General features: G+C 40.1%; 1 long non-coding RNA gene across 2 annotated transcripts in view; it reads right to left on the bottom strand.

Annotated features, from left to right (window-relative positions):
• The window catches only part of LOC121072211, a 53,378-nt gene extending 43,358 nt beyond the window's left edge, over positions 1-10,020 (bottom strand). Inside the window, exons 1-2 of one of the 2 annotated variants that reach the window (XR_005821075.1) lie at positions 9,208-10,020; positions 4,792-4,962 (exon numbers count right to left, since the gene is read on the bottom strand). This is a non-coding gene — a long non-coding RNA (uncharacterized LOC121072211). The remainder of the gene's footprint in view (positions 1-4,791; positions 4,963-9,207) is intronic. The other variant, XR_005821076.1, reaches the window with a different exon arrangement.
• Positions 10,021-15,421: the final 5,401 nt, after the last annotated feature.

Raw genomic sequence — 15,421 nt, 5'->3', positions numbered from 1 at the left:
ACCTGTGCACTCTGACTCCTGGAAATAACCACCCTGAGGTCAGTGGCCACCAAACACATCAGACTCTGCATGTTGTAGAAGTTATTTCACACAAAGTTATTTTATACACAGTTCTTCTTCTTCTTCAGAAAGCTGCTAATCACATCAGGAATAGTCTGATAACACCATAACACAATAACCCCATAACACCAGTGAACCAAAAGCAGCAAACAGCGTAGCCATCTCTAAATGTAACACAAAAGTGTTTTAGTTTCCCAGCTTCAAGCTAAAGGAGCTGTCTGCTTGGGTGTGAGCAGTCCTGGTCTCCAAACAGAAACCCAATTTCACAGAAAAGTCAGTCAGCAATTCTGAAGGTTATAATGAAATATATGGTCTTTGCTATAATGAAGCTAAATCTATAAAAATGGCGGATACCTTGGTTGTGTAAATAAGACGGCTATTTCAATCATCAGTCCTTGTTTCTAGAACAGATCCTAGAGGGCCTATTGCAACAGGCTTTTTTTTATGACTATTTTTCTATTTCTTCCAATTGATTTACGTTACACTGTGTGATGTATTAAAATGTTTTGGTAGCGTTATTGGGACAGCAAACAAGGTGAGGAATATGTATCTAAAGACCCAAATGACTCCACTGCCATGCCTTTTCCACTCTGTCTCTTAATGTGAACATTAAGCAGAGAAAATACACATAATCCTGAAACAGTGGTGGCTGTACTGCCTGAGGACACTGCAGTTGTGATGTGGACCTCAAAGCATGTGCCTTTCCCTCCCTTTCCTCCTGTGATGAAGCATTAAAAAATGTGACCTCGCACCTTTCAGATTATTATTCTACATACAAGAATGTAGAACATAGTTCCCCAAACCAGTCAGCACGCTCACTGCTTTATGATGCAGGAGGACATTACTAAACCCTTCCCTGCATTCATCTCATCAGACCCTAATGAAACAGGTAAGGTTTCACGGTGCCAGATGGCCAAGGGCTGGGGTCAGCTGCAGCCCCTCTCAGGCTCATGTTTCCCACCTGAAAACAGGGTGTCAGGCAGCGATGGCAGGAGAAACCCCATTTGAAGCCTTTTCCCCCAGCCAGACTGAGAAATGGGGACACTGCACATCCTCTTACTCCACTCAGCTATGAAACTGGTGCGGGGCTTTGAATAATTAACAGCAACAACTAGCCTCGCCTGCTTACGGGAGTCATCAGGAGAGATTAGCTAGAAGCAAGTACTGATGCTCTTAAAGTTCTTATGTCTACAGCTGGCCTTGTTTTTTTTCCCCCTCATTTCATTTAGCACCCAATCCTCCAGGTGCTCACAGAAAGAGCTGACACTGGCTGGTACAGCAGCTCGCCACCCTCAGGAGCAAACCCCTACTCCCTGGGCTGGCAGAACCCCCTTCTCCATGGGGCCAAGCTCAAGTTCCCCAAACTCTGCCTGTCATGTCACAAAAAAGGCATACAAGCTACAGACCATCTTGTTAAATCGCTTTAGCACCTCCATTACCCTACATGGACTTCCAGTGCTGAGAGCACATTTATATTTTCCTCCTGCTACTTTAGATTTATACAAAAAATGCCCCAATTTCCGTTTATTTGCAACAGAATATTGCCTGTCTTCTTGTTTTATCTTTTCAGCTTAAGAAAAATAACACAGGACATGATCGCCACTAATGAGATGGCACATTCCATATAACTTTTCCTGCTGTGTTGTTTTATTTACCAGCTTTCAAATCCCTAACCTTCGTCTCTCCAACCTCCTTTTAAATGAAAGGATCCTCTCGTCTCTGTGAAGTTCCTATCATCTACACTGGTTTGCATGTTAAAGTTTCAGCATCCATTTAGTCAGTGATTGTTATTCTGCTTAATGACTCTATACCCCTGTTAATACTGTTTTATCTGGCTCTAATATTTTATAAGATCTTGTCTAATATTAATGTTAAATGATAATATTAAAGATTTTCTACTAATATTTTAAAGCTCTAGCTGCTGATGTACTAATGTTTGGGGAGGTGCTTGGGAGTTCATTGTATTGGATGGACTGCTAGGCCAATTTTAACATCCTTTATGTCTATTGCATAGAAATCTAGGCAAAATACAGTGAACACAGGGACAGATTTTAGCAATTTATGTATAGAATAGCCTAACAGCAGTGAGCTCTGAATCAGGTTGAAAAATATGTGCATGTGCTCACATCTCCCTGCATTTTTCAATAAACCAGAAAAAAAATCGACCCCAGAGTGAGGCAGGGACAGGGGACACCATGCGGCCTCTCCTCTATGGGGCAGTACCGAGTGTGGCCACACTGGGTGGTTCTGCAGAGAGAGGGAGAGGAATAGGCCACGAGTACCCCAGGAATCCCAGTTGCCTGTTACAATTCCCTCAGTATTGCCATCTGATCATTTGGAGGGTACACCTACAAACGTCCACATTGATCTTAAGGCAACATGACATCCTAAAGATGTGCAAGAGGCTAGAAAAAAATTATACCATAACTTAATATCATTTAACACAAACCTCTACCATATGCAAAGGGAGAATAAAATCCATTCCTCCTCTGAAGAACAACCTCTCCACTAAAAATAAAATACGGTGCAACGTTTATTTCACCACTGTTTAAGAGTTAATGAAAGATTTGCACCTGTACAGCTGTTGCAGACTGAAACTAGCTTGTGGAGCGAATGTGTTTTCTGGTTGAGACAGTTGTAAATGCCTTGAGTAAAAACACTGAGGACTGCTAATGGATAGGTTTATTTTAAAGCATGCCATCTGCTATCAATCATAGAGAAGTATAGGAAGCAAGTTTGGCTGTGCTCCCTCCTTGTGAGCCTGATAAAGATAGGGCTGTGGTACTCTGGAACATTTAGTACTCAAGAGAATAAAACATCAAACCTACTCAGCAGCTCCACTAACAATAATAAAAATGCCTCTGCCTAAAGGTGACATTCTGAATTTACGATTATTTGTGTCTATAAAGTGTATTCTTTGGCTCCTGACTCATTCTGACTGTCTCACTACAAGAACAATACATTAAGCCTGCCTGAAGTAAATGGAAATCCTATCCTTTTATTAAACCAGCAGCCAGTACCTGAGATGTTCTAATGCCCTGTAGGACCCAAAGAAGGTTTTCTGCTCCAAGTGTTAATTCTTTTGGTAGGATTAAAGTCAACTGCAGAGAAAACGCTTATTCTGTGCACTCAGAGCTAAGCCCTTCTTCAGGTAAATGTAGTTTTAAAAGAAGAAGAATAAAAACAAGAAGACCCAAGGCAGATTCTGAATATGCAAATCAAAAAAAAAAAAAAAAAAAAAAAACCTGCAGTTCACCCTGATAGCTCATGTTTTACACTACTTAGCATTTGATACAGGAAAAGCTTACCCAGTAAGAACCTGCCTAGGAAAACCATGCACAAAATGTCCAAAAGGTGTATGCCAACCTTCCTAGCACTCAACTTTGCATGTGATGAGATTCTCCAGAAGTGAATCCAGGGATATTTTTTTTCTCTATTTCTCTCTTTTTTTTCTTTCCTTTTTTTTTTTTTCCTATGTTGCATTTTTGTCAGAAAAAGGCAGTTGGAAGATGCAGAGCTACCTCCCTGAGACTCACAAGCATTTGGTTAGCTTCAGAGGTACGAATCATTCCCCTGGCTAACATCACTCTCCTCTCATTTGCCCTCTGATACCTTGCTGGTCAGGGGCTCTCAAGCCTGCCTGCTTAAAAATAATCAGGCAAATAATGCTTCCTGGCAAATTCACCAGATATAAAATACACTTAGCATTGAAACACTCTGTATTCGATAACATTAGGCTTCTATCTCCTATCTGCAGCTTAAAAAAATTCCCTTGCAAGTCAGCTGCTGATGGAAAGTATTGCTGTGGAAGCTTGGGGAAAACCCACCTGGTGATCAAGCTCATGAGCCTAATTAAAGTTAATAGAGAAATTAAAAGTGGGCAAAAATTGGAACAGCAGCATGGAAAAAGAAAAGAAAAAAAAATAAAAAGTAAGCACTAGAAATAGAAGGAAGATAAAAAGCAATGGGAAAAGTGAGCATGCCTTTGAAGTCTGTTCTGGAAAGCGATGGTGATTTCTTTCAGTGACCCCCCACACCCTAAATGCTTTACAGTAGGCCATAGGTCCAAGCAGAAAAACAGAAAGCAGAGGCTTATTAGGCTCACGATATTAAATCAAGGCTGCTTCTGTTCCGTATTTACTGTTTTGGTCTTCAGGAGCTTAAGTGTGTCTAATACCCACAGTCAAATGACCACTGATTTCAAAGTACAAGATCAATCCCCTGATCTGGGAGCAAAAGAATTGAGAAATAAAAATAAGCTCCTTGGTAAGGATCAAACCCAGTGGATACTTGAAATTAGTAAGATAAAAGATTACAAAAAAATTAGGAGACCACAGAGACAAAGGGAAACCACAAAGGTAGAGAAGGTTGTTCCGTGAGGAGATGGATCATCTCTCAGACTGCAAGGTCACTTGGCTGCAGAAACACTGAAATCCTGGAAACAATGCCAGAGCATAAGAAAGAAAAGCTCAAGGAACTAGAAAAACTTAAAAAAAGTTATTGAGACTTCCATTTTCAGCAGCACCTGGGGACTGGCTCACAGACCAGTCATGACCATTACAACACCCGGGAAGTTAAGAAAAACTGTATTTATCAAAAACATATAATTGCATTGAATCTCCCACAAAACAGTATATGTTTCTCCAAAGATGCTACTGGTGGGATTTTTTCCATTTCAGATGGAGCTTTTGGGTAGCAGGAGGGGGAGAGAGAAAGTCAACGCATACTCACCCGTACCCTGAAGGTAACGTGACTGTCGGGAGGTCCAGGTGCAGATCCCAGCTCTGAAATGGAGGTACCCACATTGAAGACGGCATCCAGCAGGGAAAGTTCTCTCCATAGCCTTTCCCCATAATATTTTGTAGGGAAAAAGATAACACCAGAGGTTTTTATTTCTCCTTCCTGAGAAATGGAAACAAATTTAAAGGCTTGAAAATTTTTCATGACACAGGATTCTTGTTCCTGGCCAGCCCTAACCACCCCACTGCATGGAGGTCCAAAGGCATGCTGTTCCTACCAGCGTTGATATAGTGAACTCTCCAGCTTCTGCAGAAACTCAATGGGTTCTTTTTAGACTTGTTCTTTAACACACACAGTACATTTTCATATGAAATTTTGCAAGCTCAGGGCAGTTTGCTCACCAGAGTTCAAGTCCCTGGCACACAGTTCATTGCAGCTCTAATGAAAAAGCACAATGATTGGGCCTGCGTTGCTAAGATTAGACATTACTGGCCATATCAAGAAAAGAAATACCTGCAGATTAGCACAGCAATTTGCTGCTCTAAATCTGAACCTTCTAATCTCTTTTTTTTTTTTTAAAGTAAGCAGCAGCCCATGAATATGGGAAAAGAATTAAAACTACATTTACTAAGTGATTTCTAAAATACTTCAGCATGTGTTTTAGAAAACCGACAAGTCATTAAAATATAGTTAATAAACATTATTCAGAACTCATTGCCTTAGATTAACAGTACTTTAAAATCACAGGCATTCATTGGTTCAGTTGATGCACTGCTGCAAGTGTAACTCCAACTTGTGTTCATTCCTTGTTTAATTAAGCATCTAATGGGCAACTCAGGGCTTACCTTTTATTTGTCTTTTCTTACTGCAAAAATATTTTGCAATATTTAAAAATGACATGCCAACTTTGCATCCCAGCAAGTGAGGCCGTGCACAGACATTGCTGTGAGGTGGTGTATGGGAGGAGGAAGAGACACGCTTCTACATGTGTGTTCAGATGCTTTGAACATTTATTAAGGTTTGTTTGAGCCTAAATGTTGTCTCATGGTGCAGTGACCCACCAGCTTTGCCTAGCACGAGCCCCCATCTAACAGTGGTGCGTCCTGTGCTGACTAGCGCTACATGCCACCAGTGTCCTCAACCCGGGGTTAAACAGGCATTTGCAATATCAGCCTTCCTGGTGGAATCAACTATACATCCACATGCACTGGTATGTAAAACTGACTGGCATGTTACAAAAGACTGAGCGAGAAAATAGTGAGATTTAAGGCCGGGGACACGACTCTAAGAGCTCGCTCTGCACCCTGAGCAGCAGGGCTGCAGCTGAGCCACTGGCCCCTAATGGCAAGCTGGAAACACAAACACGAAGATTTAAGTGACTCTGTGGTACTGCAGGTGAAGCAAACTTCTGTGACACTGTAGTTGTGAATGATAGCTGACAGGAGAGCCCAGTCTCCTGCCACAAAGCTGCCGCCGTTTTGGTGCTGGGCAAGGGGTTTGGTGAGCATGTTGCTGGTTTGGGAAGGGACCGGTCAGACTCACTCTGTATCATATCCCTTTGGTATTTTTCTGTCCTTGCACATGTTCTGAAGTTCCAAATATGACAGAAGAGAGCTGAAACTGTGAAGGGAGTCGGTGTATTTAAAAAATGAAAACATTACTATTCATAGCCAGCTTAGTAATGTAGTTTAAAAAAAAAAAATACACGGCCTAATCGAAATTACGTCCATCTAACTTAAGCTAAGCTAAACATTTGCAAATGTTCCTAATGGCCATTTTTAACCACTTGTGGGATTTAATGGGCAGTTTTCTTTTGTTCTTTCTTTTTTGTTCTTTCTTTTCTTTTTCTCTTTTTTTCTTTCCTTTTTTTTTTAACAATAAACTATTTGATATTCAGAGATGTCTGTAACCTGTTGGATGGCTTTGATTTATGACATCTCTCAGACATCAGAATTCTGGATTTGAAAGCCAAACCATGAGGGAGATCCAGATCCTCTAACCAGTTTCCTTTTTCAGTCTTTTAAAGTGATTTGGAGTTCAAAGTCTTCCACCGACTCTCCCTTCATCCTGCTACTTATATAGGAGCAAGAATAGTACTTTGCATGGAGCAACTAAGATTGTCTGAATGATACCAGCAAAATTATGCTTGAAGGCTTTGAGGCGAGTTTGATTAAGCCTCATTTGCCCACTCTGAGCCAGGATGCCATATTTTGGTGCCACAGAATGCTCCAAAAAACACCGTAAACCTGAGCATCTTCTCCTTGCAGGACAGCAGTCACCACCGCCATGGCTTAAGCATGCTTGCTCCATAGGGTCAGGCAGACCAAAGTAAAGCAAAGCAGAGCAAAGTGAAAGAAAGCAAAGCAGCCCCAGTAAGAGGAGAGGAGCAGGGGAAGGAGGAATGAGCAAGCAGCAACCTCTCCTGCAGCCGCTCAGCTCAGAGCTGCTCTAGCGAGAGGAGAGTCTGAGACACACCGTGCACACATGAGGATGCTGAGGTCCCTTAGGGCCTCCCTGGAGGGAGGCAGCCTGGAGAGGGCCAAGCCCACTGACAGCACATCTCGAGGCTGCAGGGACATTTGGAGTCTGTGAGCAACTGTCCTGAAAACTGCAAGGAAAATAACCTGTTTAAAAAGAAAAAAAAAAAAAAAAGACAGAAAAGAAAAGAAAAAAAATTCTTAGGAAGTGTGTATCGAGGTCTTGTTTTCCTTAGCCTACTGGTGAGGGAAAACTGCTGCCAGAAATGTAAGTATTTAAACTGTCTGTGACAGCAACAAAGAAAACGACTACTTTTGCCAGTGACCGAGGAGTACTCAGCTGCTCACTGCAAGCCAGAGGGATTTGCATCCAGCCCAGAGCTGGGAACACATTTTGGAGCAGAAATCCCTCTCCTCGGCTGCCCCAGCTCCTGTCGCGCCAGGCGTGCACCAAACCGGGCTGAAAGCCCCCAATTACACGAGTACGTTCCCGTCTGGATCCGTCACCTGGTCCCACGCGAGCGGAAAGGAAATTGGGGGGCGGAGGAGGACGCGCTCAGCGTGGGGTCGTGGTCCCCAGCTTCTCCGGGTGGCTGTGGCAGCACAGGGCACCGCTGCTTCCAGCGGGTGAAAACGAGCCATCAGCGCACAAATATGTGAAAATATTTATCGCCCACTCCTAGCCATGTTGAAAAGAAACCTGTTGTGGTTAAATGACTCGGTCAGTTCTTTGGGGATTTTCCGAAGTTTCCTATAAAAAGAAATCTGTGGGAAATGAATGATTGCATAATCACTAACACATGCCAATTCATATAAGCCTATTATCTTTTATGGCATTTTGTACTCTATTGTCCTTACTCTGGTGAATTGCTATCTTACAATTCTTTTCCCTATTAAATTATTTACACATTTTGCTCTCTCTAGCCCTTTCGCATCAGTAAGATACTTAGCATCCACATTAGGAAAGAAAGCAAAGACAAAGGGTCTCTTTTTCACGTCATGTTTTTCCCACCTTCACATGAGTACCGAAACAACAGGCTCCTTGAGAACGGGAGAGACCTCTTCAAATGAGAAGAAGCAATAATATTAGCTGAGTCTTAAGGCCACAAGATTTTTTATTATTATTATTGTTTTTTTCTTAAGTAATATACATTTTCACAGAGGCTTGTTTAGGTTCCAGGTAGAAATGACCAGCATTTATAGCTTTAAAATTACATGGTCCCTTGAAAATGCTGGAAGTTTCCTACAGGTCATCTAAGCGCTTCTTAGAAATAAAACCCAAGTGTCTTGGAAGCCTTAATTACACTGTATTTCAACTGGATTCAAGTTGCTAAAACACAGACTTTCACAGGAGTTTCAGACTTTTAAAAACCTTTAGTTTTTGGCTTTTAGGAGCCTGACCTTGCCTGAAAGCCAGTCAGGATTTCACCTTTAGAATTAACATTTCATCATGTTTCTGTGAGGATTTTCAGTTTTACACTCTTCCCAAGAACAACTGGTTCAGAAATGTATGAATCACAGCTAAGGAGTCACCTTCCCAAAAGGTGTGGCCTCCAGCACTGATGCATTTTTAAATAAGTAAGGGAAAAGTAGGGAAGACGTGTGAATGAGGAGCTTTTTTTTTTTTTTTTTGCCTTTTTTTATTCCTGCTTAAAATGACCTAGATATTGAGAGCAATTATCTTGAGTTCTTCTAACAAAAGACCATTACAACCAGGACAGAGCCCAAATTACCTGCAAATACCTTTAGGTTAAACCGAGTTTAACAGGCAACCCCATGTTCTCTTAACGTTTGAGAGTGCACACTGCAGTGCAAAGATGGGTCCTATGGCAGTACACACAGAGAATAAACGAGCTAAAGGGTCACTGTGCGAAGTTCCCCATCCTAATTACGTGGTAGAGTAGCCATCCTTTGGCTGCACCACTCTTACCTCTGCACGACAGATGAGTCCACTTCTTCAGAGCAGATCTCCGTGAGCTGTGCCCGGAAACGCTCAGGCAGAAGGGCTGGGGGAGCCTTGTGTCTGCTGGGCATGGTGACGCTCGGTCGCCCACATACTGCCCATGGTCAGGCACTCAGGCACTTCAGCAACACAGGGAGATTTCATCTTTGGATAAGCAGCAAGAAAGGGTAGCCTAGAGGTAAGTTTGGAGGTTAACAGCGGTCAGACCTGGTGACTCTGAAGACCAGGAAGCAGGCAAGCAATAATCAATTACTGAACAAGAGTGTGGACAGGAGAAATTTCTGTGGTCATACAACACCCTCTTGAACATGCATACCCATGTTATTCATGCAGCAGCTCAAACAATTGCAACAAAAATGGACTGCAGCTTTGTAATCTCTTTGACCATTCCTGAGATATCTGAAATATTCAAGTGTTAGACTCCATTTCCCTCTGAACAGGAAAGCATTGACCAGAGCTCCCTACCTTATGTGGCACATTTAACAAGGCCTGTCAACCCCACTGAGTCAGTATTAAGAGTACTTCATTAACCTCTAACTATCAGCAAGCTTACCATGGGTACATCGAGAGCAGAAACATGCCAGGACAACAAAAAAGTCCCTGCAAACCATGCCACCTTTTCAAATGGAAGGAAGGAAGGAAGGAAGGAAGGAAGGAAGGAAGGAAGGAAGGAAGGAAGGAAGGAAGGAAGGAAGGAAGGAAGGAAGGAAGGAAGGAAGGAAGGAAGGAAGGAAGGAAACTTCTTGCCATTGTCTACATGATCTTGCTTTTACAGACAAAGGTACCAATTTCTGTCCTCCCTTACTATTCCATTTCTTTTAGCTGTTTTCTCCAATGTACACATTTCTGAACCTCGACTGCATTTTCTTTTAATTAGAAATAATCTTTAAAACTATTTGCCAACATTCACACCCTGCAAATATATACTTGCTCTCAAGGGCTCCTGAGGACCTTCAACACTTGTCATCTTCTGCCAAGATCAACCTTTTCATATGGGCAGGAGCCCAGAAAAGTTTATGGACAATTATAAAATGCATCCATCTTAAATCATTATTGCTCTGACATGCATTGGGGTTCAGATGGAGGGTCCACACTCTTTCCCAGTGCCTGTATCTTCTTCTCTTGATTCTCTCTTCAAATTAGATTTGCTCATATTTCTATAGATAAGATCTACTTCACTTCTACACCTTCCCATTAACTAGAAGACCAAACTAGTCAGTCTATTGGTAAAATTTTAAAGCATTTTATCAGCGTATATAATTTTATAATCGTTTTGTTATTTTCACTTAAAAAAAATGTAGTTGATCAGACACCTAATGCTACTGAAGTGCACATAGATTTTTTTGTGGTTGAATAATAACATCTGTTTTGATTTTCCAGCCACAAAAGTGCGTTTAATCTGGCCTTCCTTTATTTGAACTTTTCACATCTGCTCAGGCCTGCTTCCCATAAACTAAATACCAGATCCTTTCACAATGTAGGAAATTTACCTGCACCAGTTGTCCCAGCTCCAAAGACTTCTTTATAGGAGCCAGATAAAAATGTCAAAAGACTAATAAATATAGTCTTAGTGCACTGTATATTTATTAAATGTTACTATTTATTTTCTCAGTCCCAAATGGTTGATATTCACAGGCCTAATCCTGCAAACCTTATTTTCATGAATGAACTCATTTACTTTTATTGAATGAAGAATACGTTATAAGATGGTGCCCCATATTCCACAGAAAATGTAGAGAAAAACTTGTCTCCAATACATCACAATACCAGCTACAAATTCGATCAATCAGAAACAATAGGGATGGTCAGATTCAGTGTGCTTTCAGAAATTAAAAGAAGCCATAAGAGGAATTTTGTATGCCATTTTCAAGGTTATCTCCAAAGACTTGGTTTATGAAAGGTTTGATTTATTGTAATCACTTCAGAGATGAGCAGTCAGTGGGCAAAACAAATCAGACTTTTTTTTTTTTTAATTAATCATTTAGTTTCAACTGTAGCTGAAACCCCAAGACTTAAATATGTTTAGCTTAAAAAACTAAAGATGTAAGTGATATGAAGCTTCAGCTAAAGCCAAATAGATGAGGGGTTTTGCCACTGAGGCATCCTGAGTATCAAGCAAATATTAAAGATCACTCTTTAGGCTCAGAGTTAACTAAAGAAGAATTTCGTTCTGCTGATGTGACCAGGATGATACGCAAAAAAAAAAAAAAAAAAGTCTAACCAGCCTCTTCATAATATCTGCATCCATTCAACATTTCTTTCTACTGTTTGAAATGTATCTGGAGAACTCCTACGTCCTTGGGCCCCATGCAGCTGAGGCCATGTCTGCAGCAAAACTGAATTATTAGGCCACTTTCCTCAGACAGATAACTCAGCTGATAAGTCTTCAAAGTGGAGAGAGCGTTTTTTGCTAAGCAGCTGAAAATGCAGTTTTCCTTGTCTCAGGGTACCAGGATCTCCTCTTCTCTTATCCTAATAAGACAACATGGTTTCGTTATTTTATGCTGTCTTAAATCTTTTACAAAACTTATGCTCTGTGATTTGGAAAATCTCATAAAAAACAAGTTTATCAAGCCAAAGTACCCACCAGCACCAGTGTCTTAAATAGATTTATGATAGGAAAGTACAACAAGGACCACAGCGGCTTTGGGAACAGTTGAAGAGGAAAGGCAATATGTATGCACTGCCCTTGATTTACACCTTGATTTTCTCCTTCTGCACAAAGGATTGGAACTGCGTCATGATGGAACAGTTGTGAGAATCACAAAGAACTTAACAAGTCAGAAATGGATTAAAAAGCACTTTATGGCTTGTTAAAGAAATCCCCCTGTTCCTCAGAAGCATTTTTAGCATCTTATTAGCGGTATTTGATCTGACTAACATATTGACTAGTCATTTGAATAGGAGATGAATCCTTTTTGATGGATCACAAAGGGAGTATAAATTCAAATGAGGCACTTCTCCAAATTTTTATTTTAGTATAACCCCAAAGAGCCAATAACATCTGTAAAGGTTTTTTCTGTGCCCCACAAAAGACTATCCTAATGATATTTTAAATCATGCATCTTTTTCTTCCTTAAAAGTAATTGTTGCATTTGTATTTAACTCAAGTAAAAGTGAGCCTGAGGTTCTCTTTTACCTGCTTTCTGAAATGCCCAGTATATACTTAGCTTATGAAAATACTCTAAGCCACTTCCTTCTTCAACATTGCTTTTAAGCTAAATCTTTCATGGAAGCAGCACTTTACCATCAGCAGAATAAGCAGTCATTGTCTCATACAAAGCAGTTCACAGTTCGATGAATGAAAAATTAGAGAGACATTTTTCATATCAGAGAAATTTGCAACAAAACAACTCAGTTCTTTCCATTGATCTCTGATCTGAAATGTTTGCAGTCTATTCAAGTATTCTGTCTGGGACTAGGTTTGTTGCCGTCCATATGGACATTTCTATGGAGTTTGTGGGCAGACCCACAATTCCCTGGCATTTGGCAAAAGGCAGAAAACTTGTTTCTAGTAATGTCTGAGCAGTTCTATGTTATCTAATTTTTTGCACTTAGGAATAAGTTGAAGACCTCCAGCTCATTTTGAAAACAGTAATTTATAGCTGCACAGGCATTATGATTTTACTGTGTTTTGATAGTTACGCCTTCACTATCCACATGGAACATTTAAAAACGGATTAGAAATCATTAGTCTCGGAAATATGAGGGATTCTCAGCCTAAAGAGGAACTCAGAGTGTTTGCAGGCTAAGTTTCTTTCTGCACCTGGGTATACTGTTTCATTAATGTATGATATTTTATTCTAGGAACAGGCTGAATTACAATTAAACAACCATACTGGAGTAAAAGCACTGGATTATAAATCAGGAGACTGAATAATTTGCCATAGGTACTCTTATTGACCTCAAACCAGTATTTAGATTGGAAACCATTTTAAGTATGTCTCTTGTTATAATCTCCAATGAATTAGATCCTAATATGCAATTTCATCCTTCAGGCACAATAATAATCATAAATATAGCCTCCTACTTCATTAAAAGTCTTTCAATTTTTAATTTAAATACCTTAAAGTTAGAGATCAGGTCAAATCATATCCTTGTATTTTCCAAACCTATACCTTGAAATATGGGGAAGATAGACTCAATCCAGACCTTGCAGTAGGCTGTTAATTCCACAAGATGCTGACCTCAGATGCTAGGTTCAGATGCCTACACTCTGATGAATGTCGGGTCCAAACCCCAATCTGGATCCCAAACTGGTGGTGTAGGCCCATCTGTACTTGAAAGCAACGTTCTGAGGAAAGAGGAAAGCTAAGATCATGAAAATCTTTATTTGAATACGGCATACAACAGATTTATGGACCTAAGCAACTCATTTTTTATTTTTTTTTCCCTGTGTAAAATCAAAACTACCACAGGATTTCCCGTCCATATATACCATATGCTTTTTCCAACTTCTTTTAAAATTTCTAGTGTCACAATACTCCAGAACTTCTGAGCATCTGCCATTTCTACAGGTATTATCTACTTTGCAAACCAGGCTGTAGTCAAGAACTACTATTTTAATAGAAAAAGTTATTTTATCTATCTACTTTTACAGTATAGTTATGACCGGTGAAAGCACTGTACACAATGAAACCCTTGGGTAACAGCCTGAAATACAATTAATTCTCTTAAATGACAAATCCATTTATTTCACTGTAACAGACTGCATACATCAGGTCAAGACACATGCAAAACCAAGTCCCCCAAACTGCCAGTGTGTTCCTTGCAGGATCTTCTGAGTGCAATCTTCATTTAGGGAACAGTCAGAAGCATGTCAAGTAAAACACCAAAAACACTAAAGGAAACATATAAATGTTTGCAAATTCATTTTATGGATTAATGACCCTACATAGAAGAATTGACATTTCCAGGACAAATCACTTCTTAATCCTACAAATATTTCAGCAGTTTTTGCTTACACCAAAGCAGAGGCAAATTTTTCCTTCTTCAGATCAAACGAGACCTAAAATCTGGGAAGATTTAACAGTAAAATAAAAACAATGGGGAATGTAAATGTTAACCATCTGCATTTGCTGTTACTGCTATTCCTTATTATGTGATATCTCTATCAATGGCATTATATTTTTACTTTTGTTCTCTCTCACAACTTTTCAATCTATAATAGTTAATCATTGATAAACAAACACTTTGACTGACTTAAAAAGTGGCAATCATCTCCTCTAAATTTAACTGTGTAAAAGTCAAACACCTACTCTAAGCTACTCGTGAAGGCTCCTTCTATAGATAGTGGTGACAGATTGGCACTTTCAGAGAGAGAGACATCCTACCTGTCTTACACACTTGTTTTAAGATGGGATTAATTACCCTCTGGAAGAACTTTCTTCTTTTCCTTTCCTTGGATCAACTTCAGTATCAAAGCAACACACCTGTTTTGTTGAGAGAAGAAAGGGAACAGAGGGAAAGGAAAGGAAAGGAAAGGAAAGGAAAGGAAAGGAAAGGAAAGGAAAGGAAAAGGAAAAGGAAAAGGAAAAGGAAAAGGAAAAGGAAAAGGAAAAGGAAAAGGAAAAGGAAAAGGAAAAGGAAAAGGAAAAGGAAAAGGAAAAGGAAAAGGAAAAGGAAAAGGAAAAGGAAAAGGAAAAGGAAAAGGAAAAGGAAAAGGAAAAGGAAAAGGAAAAGGAAAAGGAAAAGGAAAAGGAAAAGGAAAAGGAAAAGGAAAAGGAAAAGGAAAAGGAAAAGGAAAAGGAAAAGGAAAAGGAAAAGGAAAAGGAAAAGGAAAAGGAAAAGGAAAAGGAAAAGGAAAAGGAAAAGGAAAAGGAAAAAGAAAAAACAAAAAGAAAGAAAAAGGAAAAGGAAAAGGAAAAGGAAAAGGAAAAGGAAAAGGAAAAGGAAAAGGAAAAGGAAAGGGAATATTCCAGACCTCAATCTTTAATCCACAAATGTATTTTCCAAAAAAAAGTATGATTCCCCTAGGATGCAGAAAGTCTCCTCCTACAGCCAGATGGGAAGGGGGAAGGTGGAAGAGAGGCAGGAGCACAGCCAGTCTTTGTAATTAAGCCCATCACCTGCCCCGACCTCCTGCCTTTAGGGCTAGATGTGAAGCAACACTCAGGAGAAGCAAGGCACAAGAGATTATCAGACTGTTAGACCGTGTTGCTCTACCACAGAAACCATGGGG

This window comes from Cygnus olor, chromosome 6 (assembly GCF_009769625.2).
Source record: "Cygnus olor isolate bCygOlo1 chromosome 6, bCygOlo1.pri.v2, whole genome shotgun sequence".
Lineage (NCBI taxonomy): Eukaryota > Metazoa > Chordata > Aves > Anseriformes > Anatidae > Cygnus > Cygnus olor.
This window is presented reverse-complemented; position numbering and strand designations above follow the sequence as displayed.